This window comes from Musa acuminata, chromosome BXJ1-8, assembly GCF_036884655.1.
Source record: "Musa acuminata AAA Group cultivar baxijiao chromosome BXJ1-8, Cavendish_Baxijiao_AAA, whole genome shotgun sequence".
Taxonomy (NCBI): domain Eukaryota; kingdom Viridiplantae; phylum Streptophyta; class Magnoliopsida; order Zingiberales; family Musaceae; genus Musa; species Musa acuminata.
In genome coordinates, this window is record NC_088334.1 from 14,840,741 (window position 1) to 14,862,231 (window position 21,491).

Consider the following 21,491-nt stretch of genomic DNA (forward strand, 5'->3'; position numbering starts at 1 on the left):
ACTATTCGAGCATAAGCTCAAGTGATGGTGAACATGAACTCCTCACTAAGAAATTTAAAAAGTTCATGAGACAAAAATTAAAGAACAAAAAGAATGAAACTACTTGCTTTAAATGCAAGAAGAAGAACATAAATTGGGATGAATCGAGCTTCTTCGAAGACGAGGAGAAAATCATCAAAGGTGAGGTGGCAAACTGTGCCTTAACCGCTTTTAATGATGAGGTAATCGAAACCCCCTTAATTTATTTCGAAATTATATGATACTTTTTGTGATGTTTTTCTTTAATTTATTTTTCTTGTAAATTACATGTTTAATAATATAATAAAAATGCAAAAAAAAAAAAGAATCATGCTTAGCCTTATAGTAATGATCATAAAAATTGTATATGTTAAACAAACTAAATGATATTGATTAAAAATACCTTATGAAATCATGCTTGATAATTTAATGCATAATGATCATGTTTAATGAGTTTATCTTTCGAAATGATGCATGATGATTTTTGAGATTTATGGATTATCGATTTTTACGTTAATGACCGTGGCCTTTTTAGCTTTAAACTATGATGTATGTTTTCATACAAAAACTTGAGCATATTGATTTGAAATCATGTTTAATGGTTTTATAATTCATGATGAATCTTGCGATTTATGGATTATCGATTTTTACCATAATGAAAGTGCCTTATTAATCATTGTCGTAATAAATCATGCACTTTCGGTTTTAAAAATGATACATGTTTTTATTTGGCATAAATGAAATAAAATTATATGAATTGAGACAACTAAAAAGGGAAAAATATTTTTCTTAAAAATTATTTTTCTCTATTGATTTTGATGAATCCATTTGTATCATTTTTACGAATCTTTTGGACTTTAAAATGATTTTGATGATTTAAATTTGAATAATTTTTTATCCAAATCATGATCTTGATTCCTTGATATTTACAAATTAAGATATATTATGAATCAAGATTTTTCATTAATCGTCCTCCTATGATTCTTCTTTGTATTTCATTTAAGAGGAGATTTAATATATGAATCATGTCTTTTGGTATTTACATGATCTTATCTCTCATGATATGATTTATTTTTTGTATAACTCCTTGTATTCATCACCCAATTAATTTTTTTTGATGAGATGAAATGAATATGATGAAATAAAAATATGCATGAAATATGAGATATAATGTAATTTGACATTTAGATACCATCATGATTTAAAATGCTATGATTTGTTGCTAAAATGATGTATTATAAATGTTGATTCAATGATTTGCATCATGAATGCTCTAAATGATGAATGTTTGATATCATGATCAAAATATTGATAAATACTTAAAAATTTTAATATTTTAGTATCATGTATGATATGCTCATAATGATTGATTTTTCGGTATCGTGCATGAAAAATGAAAAGTAAGATTTTGAAATTATGCATGTTTTAATTTGAAAATATAATGATGCACAAATAAGATTGATACTTACCTTTGTCATAATCTAAAAATTAATATAGCGTCTTCCCTTCTTTTTGACAATGACAAAGGGGGAGATAAAAGATGCTAGCTCGCACAATTCAAGAAGAAAGCAAAAATCGTACTTCTCAAAAAAGAAGAAATTGCTATCTTGAACATCACCAAGAATTGCTAGCTTGAAATCTCAAAAAGATGCAAAAATATGCTATCTTGCATATCGCAAGAAAAGCAAATATGCTAACTTGCACATCTTTAAAATTGCTAGCTTGTATGTTGCAAAACTTGCTTTCTTTTTCAAACACTTGCTAGCTTGAACATTGCAAAACAAATATGCTGAACTTGCATATCTAGCAAAATTTACAAACTTGCAAAACTCAAAATTTTTGCTAGCTTGCATGATTATAAAACTGATGATTTTTGATGCAATGTATTGAACTTGTATTCCAAACATTTGAAAGTTAGAACTCCTTTTTGTTAATGACAAAGGGGGAGAAGTATGTTGATGTTATGCATGATTTTAATCATGACATGTTGGTTAGATTTTTGAATCCAAGAGTTCTATCAATATGGCATATTGATAAGGGGAGTTTGTTTAAACTCCGGGAGTTAAGTTTAACTCCGTCATTAATTGGTTGTCATCATAAAAAAGGGAGAGATCGTTGAATCTCGTATTTTGAAGATGAAACCAATTGATAATTGTGTTTATGTTTTAATCTGTATTTTGAGTGATGTAGAATGCTTCGATCAGGATGAGACAATTAAAGTAGGAAAAATCATGTTGTGCTAGAGGATAATATGTCAGAATATTGGACGTCGAGCCGGCGAATTGGTCGATGTATCGACAGAAGGCTTCGGGTCGTGGATTCGGGCATCGGGCCAAGAAGAGTGGATATTGCACCAAGGATATCAGAGTTGCAGAGTCAACTGGCCGATTGAGCAATAGGCCGCAAGAGAGGACGATGCGCCGACGAATTGGACGAAGCGTCGAGAGACCACTAACATGCCGGAAAATGTGATTAATGCTTAGTATTAATTGTCTAGATCGAAGTATGTTTTTACATATGCAAGATTAACTATGATAGCAAGGCATGAAGCAAAATGAAGTCCCGGAGTCAAGGACGTGATTTCGTTGGGAGTTCAAGAGTTCGTCGGAAGTTCGGACATTCATCGAAAGTTCTGATAGAACCAGCCGAGAAGTCTCAAAGCTTGCCAGAGAAGCTCATCGGAACTAGCCAAGAAGATCATCGTGAAGTCCAGGAGCTTATCGGGAGTCCGCCGGAACATTGCCGAGAGATCGTCCGAAGTTCGCCGGAAGCTCGCCGGAAGAATAGACATAGGGACTTGTTTAGCATAGCAAATGTCTTAGGATTTCGTAGTTAGTACTTAATTGGGCTTAGATTTGGCCCAACCCAATTAGGGCCAGCTAGGCCCATGTAAGAATTGTGTTGGGCCCAATAAGAGGCCCAAACAGTGCCCAAAGAAGTCTCATCGTCATGGCACAGTCTTCGAGACTATGTCAGGCGGTGGTACTACCAGTCTAGGCGATTGTACCGCTCTTGGCAGGGTGCTAGGTAGTGGTACCACCAGTCTGGGTGGTGGTACCGCCCAGCACTGCCCCCCAAGTGGTGGTACCGCTAGACCTAGGCAGTGGTACCGCCCAGGGCAGTGTCAGTTAGATTGACACTGGGCGGTGGTACCGCCCATGCCCGGGGAGCTCGGGATGGAAAAGTTTTAGGCTCCAAGTTTGAATCAACTTGAAGCCTATAAATACCCCTCTCATCCTTGGTTAAAGCACATAAGCACAGAGTATTCAAAAGTGAGAAAACACTACTACAATCTCTCTAGAAATTCTCTCCTCCACTCTAAGTTTAGAATTCTGTAAGAGGAGTGTGAGTGCTTGTAAGGGTTGTCTCCTAAACCCGTGAAAAGGAGAAGAAGGGTGTAAAAAGTGATTGGTCTTCGCCTATTGAAGGAAGACCTCTAGTGGATGCCAATGACCTTGTCGGAGGAGGAAGCCGAAAGTGGATGTAAGTCACGTTGACCGAACCACTCTAAAACTCTAGTTTACATTTACTTCCCGCCATTTACATACTGCAAATCTCTTTAATAGCTTACTGCCTTCAATACGTTTATGTACGCTTTCAAATTAAGTTTCCGAAATCAGTTTTCAATGTAAACGGTTTTATCGTACGAAAGTTTTTTTAAGTTGACGTGATTTCACCGCTGCACTAATTCATCCCCCCTCTTAGTGCCAACCTCTTGATCCTAACAAGCATCATATAAGGTATACAACCATAAATATAAAGAATTTATACATAACAAAACTAAAGTCATAAATTATAAAAATGTCAATTGGCATATTATGGTTTATTATGATAAGTCTCCTCTTTAGTGAATAGCAAAAAGAATTGTAGAGGGATAAAATATAAAAAATCTTGATTCATATAACATAAATTTCAATTCATAAGTATCAAGTGAAAGAATCAAGATTTGTTTAGATAAGTCTCCTCTTTAGTAAAAAGAGAGAATTATGCGAGAACAAATATGAGATCTTAATTCACACAAAAGAAATCTGAAGTATCAAATATCAAGAAATCAAGAATTTAACATGCATAAGTTTAACATTCAAGCTATCACTTTTTTCTTTCTTTTATATCAATGTTATAATCATAACATAAATATAAAAGAATCATATTAAATTCATGACATGAAAGATGAAAGATCAATTCATAAATGATTCATCTTGATAAATCTCCTTTTTAGTAAATAACAAAAAGAAATCTTTAGAGATTAAATAGTCAATGATCTTCAAAGGAAATCTTAAGTTATGAATTCAAAGAAATCAAGATCATAATTTAGATTAATAACTCATTCAAATTCAAATCGCCAAATTATCAAAATCACTTTCAAGAGATTTATAAAAAATAATATAAATATATTCATTAATCTCTTTTTGAAAAATCAATAAGATAGAGATAGAGAAATTTTCAAAATGCATTCCCTTTTTAGTTGTTTCAATTTATGTGATTTATTCCATATAAGCATGCCTTTGTCTTTTATGCCAAATCAAAACATGCATGATGTTTAAAACCGAAAAACAAGATTTATCACAAAAATCATCAAGATCAAAAGTGTAACATATAATTCTAAAACATAACATTTTAAATCATCATTACTTCAAATTCTTATGCATGGTACCAAAATTTTTAACATTTTCATTACATCATTATGTATCGTTAAATCATCAAACATAATTTCATTAAACATAAAACATTTTCAATCAAAATCATTTTATTTGTTGTAGTAATGCATTTTCTTTTTAAGTGAATCTAACTCTCCGTATTTAGTGCTAGGAGTTAACATGCAATTATCATGTTTACATTTTTTTTTTTCAAAATCACTAGAAAGAGAAGCATGAAATTTTTTACATTTTTTTTATTTTTTTTATTACTAACTAATTTAAAATCAACTCATGAAAAGTATCAAGTAATTTCATAGTAAAGTAAAAGAATTTTGGGTGAGTCATTTACCTCATCGTTGAGAGCCATCAAGGCATAGTTTACCACTTTATCTTTGTTAGTTTGCTCCTCATCTTTGGAGTTACTCAATTTGTCCCAAGTAGTGCCTTCTTCTTCTTTGGCAACATCTTCTCTTCAATTTATTTTTATTTTTTGATTTTTATTTTATAAACTTTTTAAACTTTGTTGTTTGGAGATCAAGTTTATCATCACTTAAGCTTTCGCTAAACAATGAACTTGAATAGAGGAAGAGGCCAAAGAAGAGGAAGGCAACCAAGGATGAATCAAAAACTTCCAAAGGTGAAACGGCGAATTGGGCTTTGACGAGCTTCGACTACAAGGTAAGTAACTCAACTCTCCTGAATTATTTTAAAATTACATAATACTTTTCATGAGTTATTTTTAATTTAGTTTAGGATTAATTACATGAAAATAAAAAAATTAGAAATCATGCTTATCATTCTAGTAATTTTGAAAATAACCATGAAAATTGTATGTTTATGATAAACAAAATGATTTTGATTAAAAATGCCTTATGAAATATGATATCATGCCTAATAAATTTATTTTTTTTTTAGCTATGCATGATGATGATGAGTTTTGGGTAATTTATAGTTTATTGATTATTGATGATTTCCACAATGATCTTTTACAATTTATGGATTATCGATTTATATCATGATGATAGTTGCTTTCGAAAATGATGCACGACTTTTGTATGCAAACTAAGCATGAAAAGATAGATTCACCTAAAAAGAAAAATGTATGACTACAACAATAACAAATGATTTTGGTTGAAAATACTTTATACTCAATGAAACCATCATTGATGAATATGCTTTATATTTAATAGTTTCTTTGGCTTATATGCTCTATCATGATAAATATTTTGAAAATAAGTTAAATCATATTTGATTTGAAGTAATGCATAATGATCATGCTTAATGATGCATTTTTTCATTTGACATAAAAGTGACTTTAAAAAATGATGTATGATTTGACATAAATGAAATAGGCATGCTTATATGAAATAGTGAAGTGTCATGCTTGACAATTGTATACTTAATGATGCATAAAGTTGTAATAAAAATATTAATATTTTAATACTATGATTTGATGATTTTATGAATGACATTGTAAAGTTATATATAATGATGCATAATGATGAAATTATGTAATAAAAATATTAAACATTTTGAAACCATATTTTAGTGTCATGCATATTGATCATGCTTAATAAAGCTCGAAATTATGCATGATAAATCTTACTATTTATGGATTATTGATTTTTACCATAATGAAAGTACCTTATTGATCTTTGTTGAAATAAAACTCTTTCAGTTTTAAACATGATACATATTTTTATTTGGCATAAATGAAACAAAATTATATGTTTTGAAACAATCGAAAAGAGGAAAACATTCTTGAAAATTATTTTGCTCAATCTTATTGATTTTGATGAATCCATTTGTATCATCTTTGTGAATCTCTTGGATTTTGATAATGATTTTGATGATTTAAATTTGAATAATTTTTTATCGAAATCACGATCTTGATCTCTTGAAATTTATAACATGAAATCCTTTATGAATCAAGATTGTTTTCTATTTAAAAGGAGATTTGTCGAAATGTTTCATAGTCTTTTAGCATTCATGATCTTGATAATTATGTTTTGAAACTTTATGTAAACCAAGAATATTCATCATGATTCTCTCTTTGAATATTTAAAGAGGAGAATGTTCTAGATGAATCATGATTTTGATGATTGAATATTTGATGTGCATGAATTGAGATCTTGCTCTCCTACTATTTTTTTTGCTATTCACCAAAAGGAAGACTAATTCTAATAAACCATGATATGCTATGTGAATTTTATTGTATTCATGAAGTAATATCTAATCACTAATTTTTGTTTATATTCCTTCATGTGATGATATGAATGTATGAAACACTTATGATATGATTTTTTATACAATTCCATGTATTCGTGAAATATTTATCTCATCACCCAATTAATTCCTCTTGATACTCCTAATGTGATGAAGTGAAATTTTGCATGAAATACAAATGGGGAGAAGTTTTGATCATGCATGATAGGATATAATTTGACAAATTGATACCATCATGATATGAAACATTTATGATTTGCAATGATGTATGCAATACTTGTGCTTTCTAATTATGATGTGATGTATTACATATGATGTAAATCATGATTTAAAATATTATGAGTTGTTGCTAAAATGATGTATTATAAATATTGATTTAATGTTTTGTATCATGAATAATCTAAATGATGAATGTTTGGTATCATGATCAAAATGTTGACAAATAATTAAAAATTTTAGTATCATGTATGATATACTCATAATGTTGATCGATTTATTCAATATCGTGCATGAATGAATATAAGGTTTTTGAAAATGTGCACATTCTAATTTGAAAATATGATGATGCACAAATAAGATTGATACTTACCTTTGTCATAATTGATGTAAAGGGTCTTCTCTTCTTTTTGACAATGACAAAGGGGGAGATAGCTAGCTTGCACAAGTCAAGAAGATGCAAAAACTTGATTGCTAGCTTGCCTATCTTAAGTAGCAAAGATTGCTAACTTACTTATTTCAAGAAGCAAAAGTTGTCTTCTTGAACATCACTATCTTGCCTATCTCAAGAAGCAAGACTTGCAACCTGCACATTATAATAGGAAGCAAGAATCAATAGCTTACACACTTCAACAAGAAAGCTATCTTGTATTTACTTTCGAAATTTTTGCTAGCTTGTATGTTGTAAAACTTGATCACTTTTTCAAACAATTTGCTAGCTTGCACTTTGTAAAGGAAGTGAAAATAGCACTTCTCAAAAGAGAAGAAAGAACTTACTATCTTGAACATCACAAAAATTTGCTACCTTGCATGATGAAAAATTTGCTAAGATCACTATCTCAAAAGAGTTGCTATCTCAAAAAAAAAAAAAAAAAAGCAAATGTGCTATCTTGCCTATCTCAAAATACAAAACATGCTAACTTGTTACGGAAGCAAAATTGCTAGCTCAAACATTGCAAAGGAAGCAAAAATTTGCTAGCTTGCAACTTGCATATCATGAAAATTGCTAGCTTGTAGTCTAAAGAGAAGCAATTAGTTATCTCAAAAAAAAGCAAACATGCTAAACTTAAACATCTTTAATTACTAGATTGCATGACGATAAAATTTGATACTATGTTTTTCATGCAATGTATGGAACTTTTTATCTCTAAACACATAAGAGTAGGAACTTCTCCTTTTTGTTGATGACAAAGGGGGAGAAGTATATTGATGACTTCATGCATTGAATTGAATATTTTATATATATTTGCATGATGGTTTAAATGTTTTTCATAAAATGTGATGAATGTTACTTGGATTTGGGATAATCCAAGTGTTCTATCAATGGCATATTGATAGGGGGAGTTTGGTTAAACTCCGGGGAGTTAAGGTTAACTCCGTTAGTCATCAATTAGTTATCATTATCAAAAAGGGGGAGATTGTTGAATCTCAGATTTTGATGATGAAACTAATTGATTGTGTTTAAATGTTTAACTGCATTATGAGTGATGCAGGTCTACTTGAACAGGATTAGACAGTTGACGCAGGAGGAATTGACATTGCGCCGGAGGAGATCACGTCAGGATATTGGACGGCAGAAGGCTTCGGACGTCGAGCATCGGGCCAAGGAGAGCGGGATTGCACCAAGGATATCGGGGTTGCGGAGGTCAACCGCCGATTGGGCAACAAGCCACAAGAGAGGACGATGCGCTGAAGAATCGGACGAACCGCCAACCAATGACATGCCGGGCAACATAATGTCAATTCGCGTTGTAATAATTGTCCAGATCGGAGTAGAGTTTTGGCTTGTATGTGCAGGATTAACTATGATAACGACGAAGAAATAAAGTGAAACAAAGTGTTGAAGTCAAGCACGAAGGATTTGTTGCAAGTTCGAGAGTTCGATGGAAGTCCGAAGGTTCATCGGGAATGCTGTCGGAACTAGCTGAGAATGAGTAAGGGAACTTGCCGAAGGGTTTTTCGGAAGCTCATCGGAAAGTTCGTTGGAAGTTCGCAAAGCTCACCGAGAAAGATCGGAGCTTGCCGAAGAAGCTCGTTGGAACTCACCAAGATCAAATCGTGAAGTCTAGGAGCTTACCGGGAGTCCGCAGAATGGTTTCCGAGAGTTTATCGGAAGACCGCCAAAAGTTCGCCGGAAGAAGTCTTGAGTTATGGACTTTGTAATAGCTTAGAAAATATCTTTAAATTCGTAGTTAGCACATTAATTAGGATTAGGATTAAAAGATAATCCTATATCCTGGTTAGGAGTCAACTGGGCCCAAAATTAGACTTAGTTTGGGCTAAATTTAGAGCCCAACCAGTGAACCGAAGGGTCTGGCGGTGGCACCGCCAAACTGGGCGGTGGCACCGCCCAGCATCCGAGAGCCAGGCGGTGGCACCGCCCAGCACCCGAGTGCCAGGCGGTGGCACCGCTTGGCTGGGCGGTGGCACCGCCAGTCCACTGTCAGTGTCAGACACTGATAAGCGGTGGCACCGCCATTGACAGGCGGTGGCACCGTCAGCATCGGGAACCAAAGAGAATTCAAATTTTAGAGCCCAAATTTGAATCCTCTTGAGGCCTATAAATACCCCTCAATTCTTAGTTGAGAGAATAACTTTTTATGAAGTAATTGATTGAGAGAAAGGTCTTAGAAAAATCTTAGCAAGTCTTGTTTTCAATTTGCTAGAGTGTTCACCTCCTTCTTTCTTACTGAAAATTTGTAAGAGTGTGAACTGCTTGTAAAAAGTTGTAAGAGGGGTATTTGCCCTTCCCCTTCAAGAGATTTGCTAGTGGAAGGTGGGAGCCTCATCGAAGAGGGCCTCGTAAGTGGATGTAGGTCATTTGACCAAACCACTTTAAAATTAGCGTAATCTCTGGTTTGCATTTTATTATCGCTATTTACATTACTGCAAACCTTCTTACGTGCTTTATTTCCTCGTTACCTTTGCTGCATACCTTTACAAACACACGTTCAAGTTAAGCTTTTCAAGTTCGGTTTTTATCATATCAAAAGATTTGTCGAAACCAAAGTTTTAATCCGCTGCACTAATTCACTCCCCCTCTTAGTGCCGCTCCGATCCTAACAGTATATTATCAAAATAAACCACTACAAACTTTCTAATGTAAGCACGCAAAATATGGTTCATCAATCTCATGAAAGTACTAAGTGCATTAGTTAGGCAAAAAGGCATCACCAACCATTCATATAAACCATATTTAGTTTTGAAAGTGAATTTCCATTCATTACCCTCACGCATTCTTATTCGATAATATCCAGATTTTAAATCAATTTTTGAAAACACATAAGAACCATGCAATTCATCCAACATGTCATCTAGCCTAAGAATAGGATGTCTATACTTTACAATGATTTTATTGATGGCTCTGCAATCAACACACATTCTCCAAGATCCATCTTTTTTAGGCACCAACAGAATAAGAACTGCACATGGACTCATGCTTTCTCGCACATACCCCTTTTCCAAAAGCTCACTTACTTGCTTTTGGATTTCCTTAGTCTCTTTAGGGTTGTATCTATATACTAGCTTATTTGGTATACTTGTGCTTGGAATGAAATCAATTTAATGCTTAATTCCTCTAATTGGTGGCAAACCATTAGGAATTTTTTCGGAAAAGAGATCCTCATTTTCCTATAAAAGATCAACAATAACACTAGGCAAACTCTTGTCAATTTTGTTAGAAGTAACCAAAATGTCCTTATACATAAGTACAAGTAAGGGCTACCTCATGATTAAGGCTTTCTTCATATTACTTATTTTGGCATAAACTTTTTCTTTCACTCAAGCTTTCCTTGTTTTCTCTCTCCTTATGTTATCCAATACTCTCATTTTTACCACTCAACTCACCTTTTTCTTTTTTCTCTCTTTCTTGCTCCCTCCCCAAAGTTTTGATCAGTGAAGACTCAAGCTCCTCATATTATTGTTTTATGTGCATTTGGTCTTCAAAAATTATCTTTAGAGGCAAAGGTCCAAGCTAATATTTCTGTCCATCCATGATCAAAGAATAATATTTCTTGAACCCATCATGTATTACCCTTCAATCATATTGCTAAGGTCTCCCCAACAACATATGACAAGCATATATAGGTACCACATCACACCGAACTTCATCCTTATATCTACCAATTAAAAAAGAAACTAACACTTGCTTATTTACCTTGACTACACTACTATCATTCAACCATTGTAACTTGTAAGGTTTTGAATGTTTGATTGTAGGTAATTTCAACTTCTCCATGAGCAAAGTGCTTGCCACATTTGTACAACTTCCACTATCAACAATCATATTGCATAATTTGTTAGCAATCAAACAATGAGTATGAAATAGATTTTCACGTTGTTCGCCATGTTTATTATTTTTATTTTGCAAACTAAGTGTGCATTGAACAACTAGATTTTCACCTTTAGCATACTCTACATAACTAGCATCCTCTGAAATGTTATTATCTTCTTCTCTTTCACTTTTAGATTCCACAATTCTATCTCTCATGATCATAACTTTCTTATTAGGGCATTCACGTGTCACATGTTCATGCCTAAGACATTTAAAATACTTAATGCCTCTAGTTTGATTATATTGATTCTCACATTTATTCTTGCTGCCTGATTCACTTCTACCTTTAGTTTCATCAATTTTAGGCTTAACAATGGGTTTATCATCCTTTTTACTCTAATTCGATTTCCAAGAAGAAGAAGAACCCAAATACGGTTTCAAATCATACCTTATGCCTTTTCTTTTGAGTTGCCTCTCAATCTTCATAGCTACAAATCCCTATAGTAACGACTAGGGACAAATCTCCTCCTTATGATTTGTTTCATCTCCAACCAAGTCTCCACGAGCCTTTCACCATTTCTACACTTGTCTTTACATAATTGATTCCATCAAATAATAGCATAATCACAAAAATTCAATAACGACTAATTTTATCTTTTTCTTTTCAGAGTAGTTGGATATTCAAATATCAGCTTCACTTTTTGTTCCCACTCCAAATATGCATCTGGATTATTCTTCACTTAAAAATGAGGAATTTTCATTTTAATGCTGCCTATGTTTCTATCCACACCATCAAAATGTCCTCTCCTATTTTGTCTCCTAGGATTAACATCTTGACCAATTAGTGTAACTTGGTCATCATCTATGTTATCACCACTATCATATTCATCATTGACATAGGTTGGTCATCTCTAATGTCGTGGTTCACTTTGCAATCTATTAATTACATCATCATGCCTTTCTAGATGATATCTTACATCTCCCATCACTTTGAACATACGTTCAAATTGATGCTGTATTGCTTGAACCAAAAGATCATTTGAAGAAGAACTTGCTTCTTTATCTTTAAACATGTTTATAACCTGAAAAACAAAGTTAGAATAGCCTCACCAACACTCCCTCATGTGTTTCACTCTAGATTAGATTCACTCCACTCGTGTTTTACATAATTTTTGGCTTTTCTCGATACTGATCTCACTACACTATTGGCTTTTGCCTATCTTGTTTTGTTCTTTAAGTTCTTAGATTAACAAAGGTACCTAAATAAACAATTTAGATTATGGCAATTCAAAGATAGTAAAATTGGGTAGGTTTAAAAGCAAGTAAAAGGTAGGCCAATTGTAAGGTGTGTAATGCACTTCAATCATAAGCAAATATTATAATTCAAATATCAATTGAACAAAGAAATTTTTTTATAGAATGAAGAAAGATTTCTAAATTGAAACAAGAATTCAAATGAATAAAGATAGAATTTTATAATTTGCAAGAATTTCTTGAATCCGTAAAATTTTTTTTTTCAATTCTGATCTCTTTCCTTTTTTTTACTTTGATTTTCTTTTTTCTATACTATAAAGTGCGAATATAAAAAGAAGAATAGTAATAACACAAGAAGCATAACAATGAATACGAAGGAAGAATAGCAATTATAGATATAGTGCAAAAAAAAGAAGAAAAAGAGAAAAGGGAAATATAAAGATAGCAAATAAATGGATATGCAAACCTAAAACTTAAGCCGAGCTCTGATACCAAATGATGGAAATTATCAACTTAGCAACTATACACCCTGATAACTAAAGAGCTATGATACACATGAAATATAAAATCGACCCCCTCTAATGAATTGAAATAAGACGGATCGTTCAAGATTGAAATTAGGGAAACTATTCTAATTATTTTATCAATGAAAATTTGATGAATTAATTAGAATAACACTTTAATTCCAATAAAATGTCACAAACTAAGAAGTTTAATAAGTTGAAAGGAAAAGCAAAGATTCTTGGGTTTTGAACACCACAAGTAGAAAAGCTTGATAAGTTTCAAAGTTCATGCAAGAACTTAAAAATAAAACACTCACCAATATTGAAAGTTGAATATACTTCTCAATTACCTCCTTATAAAGGGAGACAACCTTGTTTATATAGTACAAAGTACAAAGGGAATGAATCCATAAAATATATTAAATGGCATTCATATTCCTAATTCATGAATGTATCTCACTCATGAATCTACCTTGAATTGATTTGAATGATTATTCATGAATAAGCCCATAATTTTTAATATGGTCTATTTTGGCTGAATGGCCTTTATTCTTCAAAATAGGCTAAAAATTCATCCTTATCTCAAATCTGGACTTTCTCTTCATGGTTTATTTGAATCATGTTGACCATTTTAGGCTCTTCTTGCATCCATAGAACCTTGACCGAGTCTTGACCAACTTACTCCTTCCAAATGTCATCCGATAAACAAGTTAAGACTTCTTTCATCCTTTTACCTTTAGCTCTTATCATTGGTCCTCCATGAATAGTAAAAGGATCTTTGGTAGAATTATGATCAACTTAATAGTTCATATCAAGTTGACTCCATCATATGGATAGGTATATAGCACACTAGTCTATCCGATTATCTCGATGTTCCTTTATAGTAACCTATGACCAAGATTATTTTTAGTCTGTGTTTAAAGGTGAATCAGTCTCATTATCATGATCTTATCATGATCTGATTCTCATTGCACAGATCCATGGACATCACAATATATATGCATACATGCAACAAGCAATATAAAGTGATAAAATAACAAACTATAATAAGCAAAAAAAATGTGTATTATATCACACTTATCATCACTCACATGATTGGCTTATAGGGCACTTATGACTAGTAGAACTTGGTATCATGCATGAAGTGATAAATTATTAAAAAATACTCTAGTATCATGCATGTTACGCCCAAAATGATTGAAAATATAAATACTTTAGTATCATATAAGTTATGACTAAAGTGATGTTGATTTGTTATCATGCATGAAGTGATAAAATTTTGCATGTTATACTTTGATGACTTAAAACTATAATGATGCACAATGTATGAAGTTTTGATATATTACATTTGATCACTATAATCGAAATTGTTTCACTTGAATTCAAATGTTATTATTCCTTTTGAATTCAAGTTTGTATTATCTAAATATAGCATATAGATAGGGGAAGTTAAGGTTAATTCTGTCATCGATTGGTTTTCATCATCAGGGAGATTGTTGAATCTTGGATTTTGATGATGAAATCAATTGATGAATTAATGATCTAATCTATATGTTACGATAAGTGATGCAGGGCTAACTACGATCATGGAAAAGGTAAAACAATTAAAGAAGAATCGAATGTTGGGACGGAGTCAATGATCCAGCATCGGGCCTGATTAATCGTGGGATACACTGAAGGATTGGACGATGTAGTGAAAGTTCATTGAAAGCTTGTCGGAAGTTCACCAGGAGTTCACCGAAAGCTCACTAGAAGTTCATCGGAAGTTCATCAAGAGTTCGGTTGAACAATTGATATGCTAGATAACTTAGATTGCTTGTATCATAATTGTTTTAGCCTTAACTATTATAGTTAAGATTTTAATTTGAGTTAATTTTGAGAGAAATCCTATTAACTCAATTAGGGGCCAACTGGGCCCAAAATAGAGTTGAATTGAGCTAGTTAAATGGCTCATTCAACCACTTAGAGCCACATCAGGCGGTGGCACCAACCAGAATAGGCAATAGAACCACTTGAGGCTCGACCTCCAAGGTGGTCTGGGTGGTGGTACCGCCTAGACTAGGTAGTGGTACCGTCGACAGTTTACTAGTTTAGGTGCCCTGCAAGCCAATCACGTGAGTGATAGTACATGTGATTTGACACGCAATATTTTTTTCGCTTATTATATTTTAATATTTTATTATTTTATATTAATTATTATATATATGCATATATATATTATGATGTCCATGGATCTGTGCAATGGGAATCAGATCATGATGAGATCATGATAATAAGACCGATTTGCCTTTAAACATAGACCCTAAATAATCCTGGTCATAGGTTACTTGAGAGGGACATCGAGATAACCGAATAGACTAGTGTGTTGTATACCCATCCATATGATGGAGGCAGCTGGTCTCATAGTTGCTCGTGATAGGATACTAAGGATACAATGCATGTGCTCATTGGAGAATGAGTTCACTAAATGATTTGCTCATGAAATACTGGATAGTTAATGATGTCTTATTATCAAACAGCAATTCCGTAGTCTTAGTAGTGTATCTGGTCCTTAGACTTAAGACACCAAGGATGTCCTATATGAGTACTCCACTCTTTGATACCGGACTTATAGGTTTGAAAGTTTCATATCTAGTACAGCAAGTTATTGGGAGTGACAACCAACTTTACGAGGCTTATTGAGTATCGATAGAGGATCATCCACTCTCGATATCATGAAAGAAATATCCCATGTGTTCTTGCTCAAACAAATCCTTAGCCAAGGTCATTCGGATTGAGAGAGAACGAGTTCTTCGGGAGAATCTGATTATAGCGAGACTCGAGGAGAAACCGTATGGGCCTAACAATACCATGTTTGGTATATGGTCTCTGGGATGTCAGATGGATGAGGAACTATAGATACACGATAACTGAGGATAGATAGTTCCAAAGGATGGTATTCCTTTGTATCATTTGAGGACTGCGACGTAGTGGCCTAGTATGTCCGCAATCTATGTGTCGAGTGAATTATTATGGAGATAATAATTCACTAAGTTAAGGAGTTCTGATAAGTATGATTGACGGCTAGCTCGATATTAGGCCTAGAGGGTCACACACATATGGTTGGTGTTACGACGAGTAGAGATTCGGATATGCGGTATCCGCTAGAGCACATATCTTATTGGATATCCAATAAGCCCCTGAATTATTGGATCTCATGAATAAAATCCAATAAGAGCTAATAAGAGATTATTGGGTAGAGACCCACTAATTTAAGAGGCTTGGGTAAATGGATGGAGATATAGTACCTAATAGGGCAGGATCCATTAGGGTTAACTCGGGGCCTCTATAAAAAGGAGAGAATAAAGGCCCATAGGCTGGGGCTTCTTAGTAGCCACCTCCTATTCTCCTCTCCCCTTCTCTTCCTCAAATAGTAGGCCTGGAGATTTGAGGAGCATCATTGCAGCCCTACTATGTGGATTACCATTAGAGAGGAGGATGCTTGACCTCCTTCATCCACTCCTACAGATCTATAGGGATTTAGGGATATACGATCTCCCTAGGTAACATAACTATCTCACACGTGGTTTTCTGTGTCGAGGGTTTTGCACACCAATCTTCGCTCGACGATGAACATAGTATTAGGAAATTTTGGGTTTTTGTTTTATATTCTTCCACTATGCATGTGATGTTGCCCCTAGATTTCCCAATAATGGTATCAAAGATATGTTGTTCGTGCGAAAGATTGATTTTGAACTATGTGTGTTGTATTTTGGAGAAGCTTTTGATGTCAAAATCATTAACGCAAAGGCAAGAAAGGGCAACAACTATTGCTACCATCTGCGTGCGTGTAGTCGCCTACATTGGCAACCGCAGGCAAGCAGCATAGCATCGGTTCACGCATAGGTGTTGTGCCTGTAGCAACTAGTCGGCGGCCTGCTTGCAACCGACGGGGGGTTGCAGCCCGCAGGTGCCCCACCCGCGGGCGCTGCCTATGGGCACAATGCCCACATAGGCAGCATAGCCTACGGATGACCCGCTTGCTGGGGCGAAGCTCGCCCACAAGTGAGCCGCCCGCAAGGGGTGGCTCCTGCTGGCATTGCCCCAGCAAGGAGCAGCGCCTACAAGCATTGCGCCCGCGGGCAAAACCGCCCATAAGGGCAGTAAGGCCCATAGAGCCGCCACGGGGCAATGACGTCCGCCTTTGCCGTAGAGGGCTACTGGTGGAAGTGGCCGTGACAAGATAGTAGGGAGATGAGAGTTAGGGTTTTGGGTGAAAAAAGATAGTTTTTCCCCTATGAATTTGAGAAATTATAGTTCTGTCCTTTTGTCCAAATTATGAAAATAGCCCTTACAATTCAAAAAATTTTCTACGTCCCTGATTTCAAAAAATATTAATTAATTAAAAGATTTAATTGATTATTATTATTATTATTATCGAGTAGTCCTACATGATGATGATGTGTACATATGATGTATGAGATGTAAATGGATGATCATGGACCGTGTGATTTGTGTACTTGTGATTATTATTATTGAGGCCTAAGAGTCTCCATTTTATTTCTCATTTATTATCGGGCCTGCGTGCCTATGATTAAATTGTAATCACATGACGAGATGTAGCGGGAGTGTGGAAGTGATAGTAGGACCCACGAGACGGACGATCGCGATGCATAGAAATGCGTCGAGATGTCGACAAAACCAACGAGGATAAGATGGACGATCACAAGACATAGAGATGCACCACTGCACACATAGATCATGATATGAGTGATTAGGCCCACTAGCTCGGGCCTGATCACATTAGGATGTGGTCCATGATCATCTAGTGTGATTGCTCATTTGATATGTGATTATTTATACACCTACGAGATATATATATATATATATATATATATATTTATTTATTTATTTATTTATTTATTTATTTATTTACATGCGATGTAGATATATATTAAATATGTATGTATGTGATACGTCATATTAGGAGACCAAATCAAAAATCCTCTCTTTATAATCTTAAGTCGGTAAACGTAAGGCAATTAGATTAACCCACGTGGCCTTCCATCGTTATAGGTTGGGACCGATTCCTAACGTAGGTTGAGTTGGTCGAGTCACTCGAGACTCACTTATTTCACGATTCGCTATCTTACCTACGACATAAAGATGTCACCGGTGACCTAAGGACATGGTATGCTTGGTCGAGTCACTCGAGAGCATATTATCGAATCAGACTCATCTTGTAATGGTGGTGATGACTTAACCGAACACAATGGTTGGTTGAGTCACTCGAGGCCATGGTGGTTCGGAGGTCGAACAGGATGGGAATCATAAGGAGTTGTGATTGGCAAGAGTTGCCTATCTTTATGAGTTTAGCGTAATTAGTCAAGTCACTCAAGATTACATTAAGATGTCAATTGGATCCCGATCCCCACTAGAGATCTACTGGAGGTCTCCGATTCACATACCAGAGGGAGTTGTATGATTCACAAGAAAATAGTAGGAGTAGATTAAGATAGAAGTCCTTATCTTAATTATTTATTTTTTTATAAAATCTGCATGTTATTTATTTCTACTACATCTTCATTTTCATAAATATGTCACATTTAAGTCCCTTATGTGGTAATACTTGATGTCAACCACCTCACTAGTCCAAATTATACTGATTGGCTCCGCAACTTGAGAATCGTTCTCACGGAGAAAAAAATAGTGTATGTCCTTGATACATTGGTGCCTACGCCCGAAGAAGGGGCAAGCGAGGATGAGATTGCTCGCTACCTGAAGTACATAGATGACTCCAATCTTGCTTAGTGTTACATGTTGGGCTCCATGACTCTTGAGTTATAAAGATAGCATGAAAAGATGGATGCCAAATCCATTCTCCTACATCTCCGAAAATTATTTGAGAAACAGGGAAGGACTCAACGATATGAGATATCCAAGAGTCTCTTATGTTCCAAGATGGCTAAGAGGACACAGGTTCAGAACCATTTCCTTAAGATCATTGAGTAGATCAAGAAACTCATAGGTTTAGGAATGGTCCTAGAGGATGACTTGTGTGTAGACCTTGTACTTTAGTCCCTACCTGATTCCTTTTCTCAATTCATAATGAATTTTATTATGAACAAGCTCGAGGTGACTCTCCTTGAGCTCCTCAATATATTGAAGGAGGCAGAGAGCATCATCAAGAAAGAGAAGCCAGTTCTCTATGCTAGTGAAACCAGAAAGAAAAGGTAGGTAGAAAAGTCTCTTAAGAAGGATAAGGGCAAGGGTAGATCGGGTAAAGCTAAGAAAGAGCCAACAAAGGACAAAGGCCAGTATTTCCAATGTAGCAAAGATGGGCATTGAAAGAGAAACTACAAAAAGTACCTTACAAAGAGGGCGAAATAGAAGCTTAGAGAAACTTCAAGTACATTCTTGATTTGTTAGATTTTTGTGATAGTGCATAGTATTAGATACTGGTAGTGCTTATCACATCTGTAATTTGTTGTAAATTCTAGTAAAGCATAAGAAATTAGCATAAGGATCTTTATATAATAATTTATTTATGATAGACACTGCTCCCCATATCATAAATGTAAGTGAGTTCAAGAGGAAATGAGATGAGGTGAACAATGCATACTTGTGGCATTGTAGGCTGGGTCATATCTATGAGGGAAGGATTCAAAAGTTGCTATAAGATGGATATTTAGATCCATTCAGCTATAAGTCATATGCAACTTGTGAGCTTTGCCTTCATGAAAAGATGACCAACTCTCCATTTAGTGGAACTAACGAGAGAGAGCCATTGAGTTGCTGGAACTCATACATAGTGATGTATGTGGTCCCATGCCAACTCATGTCATAAGTGATTACTCATACTTCATTACTTTTACTGATGATTTCTCAAGGTATGGACATGTGTACTTGATAAAATATAAGTCTGAGGCCTTCGAGAAATTCAGGGAGTATAAGAATGAAGTAAGGAATCAGACTAGAAAGAGTATCAAGACACTTTGATCAGATCGAGGAAGTGAGTACTTGAGTACAGAGTTCACCAAATTCCTTAAGGACCATGAGATTTTGTCCTAGTGGACACCTCCTTATACACCCCAGCTCAATGGTGTATCCGAAAGGAGGAATCGCACACTGTTAGACATTGTGGGATCCATGATGAGTTTCGTTGACCTTCCTGTCTTATTCTGGGGATACGCCCTAGAGATTGTAGCTTACCTTCTGAATAGAATTCCAACTACATCGGTGATGTCTACTCTATATGAAATATGGAAAGGGAAGAAGTATGATCTTAAGGTTGTTAAGATTTGAGACTACCTTGCCCACGTCAAAAAGATACTACCCCGACAAATTAGAATCCAGGATGGAACAATGCATATTCATGGGATACCCCATGGAAACTAATGGGTATTATATCTATCATCCTGAGGACCAAAAGGTTTTTGTAGCTAAAAGAGTAGTGTTTCTTAAGAAAAAAACATATTCTTGGCAGAGACAATGGGAGCATGATAGAGCATGAGCGATGTTGGAGAACCTAACTCAAGCACCACTCCACAGCCTGAGTCTGTTCAATGTACCTAACACACATAAGTTCTGACTTTCCGTAGGTCCGATAGAGTATCCCATCTTCCTGAGAGATATGTGAGACATATTAGAGGAGAGGATGTTGAGAATATTGATCCTCAGACCTACGAGGAGGCTATTATGAGTATAAACTTTGGGAAGTGACAAGAAGTAATGAATTCTGAGATGGATTCCATATACTCCAAAAAGATTTGGAACCTAGTTGATACACCCGAGAGTATTGTACCCATTGGTTGCAAGTGAATCTTCAAGAAGAAGATCAGAGTAGATGAAAAGGTAAAGACCTATAAAGCTGGACTAGTGGCTAAGGGGTATCATCAAAGGCAATATGTTGACTATAACGAAACCTTCTCACTTGTAGTCATGCTAAAATCCATCTGAATTCTATTGGCTATTATAGCACACTATAATTATGAGATCTCATATATGGACGTGAAAACCATGTTCCTCATTGGCCACCTCGAGGAGGAGGTGTATATGATACAGCCTGAGGGATTCATGTTCAAGGATAGTTCATATAAAGTATACAGGTTGTTTAGGTCCATCTATGGACTAAAGCAAGCTTTCCGAAATTGAAACATAAGATTTGATGAGGCGATCAAATCTTATGACTTCGTTAAAAATAAAGATGAGCCTTGTGTGTACAGAAAGGTAAGTGGAAGCGCTATCACCTTCTTAGTGTTATATATGGATGACATCCTGATCATTTTGAATGATGTAGGAATGTTATCTATAGTGAAGACTTGGTTATCTAAACACTTCTCCATGAAGGACTTAGGAGAAGCATCCTATATCTTAGGGATTCGG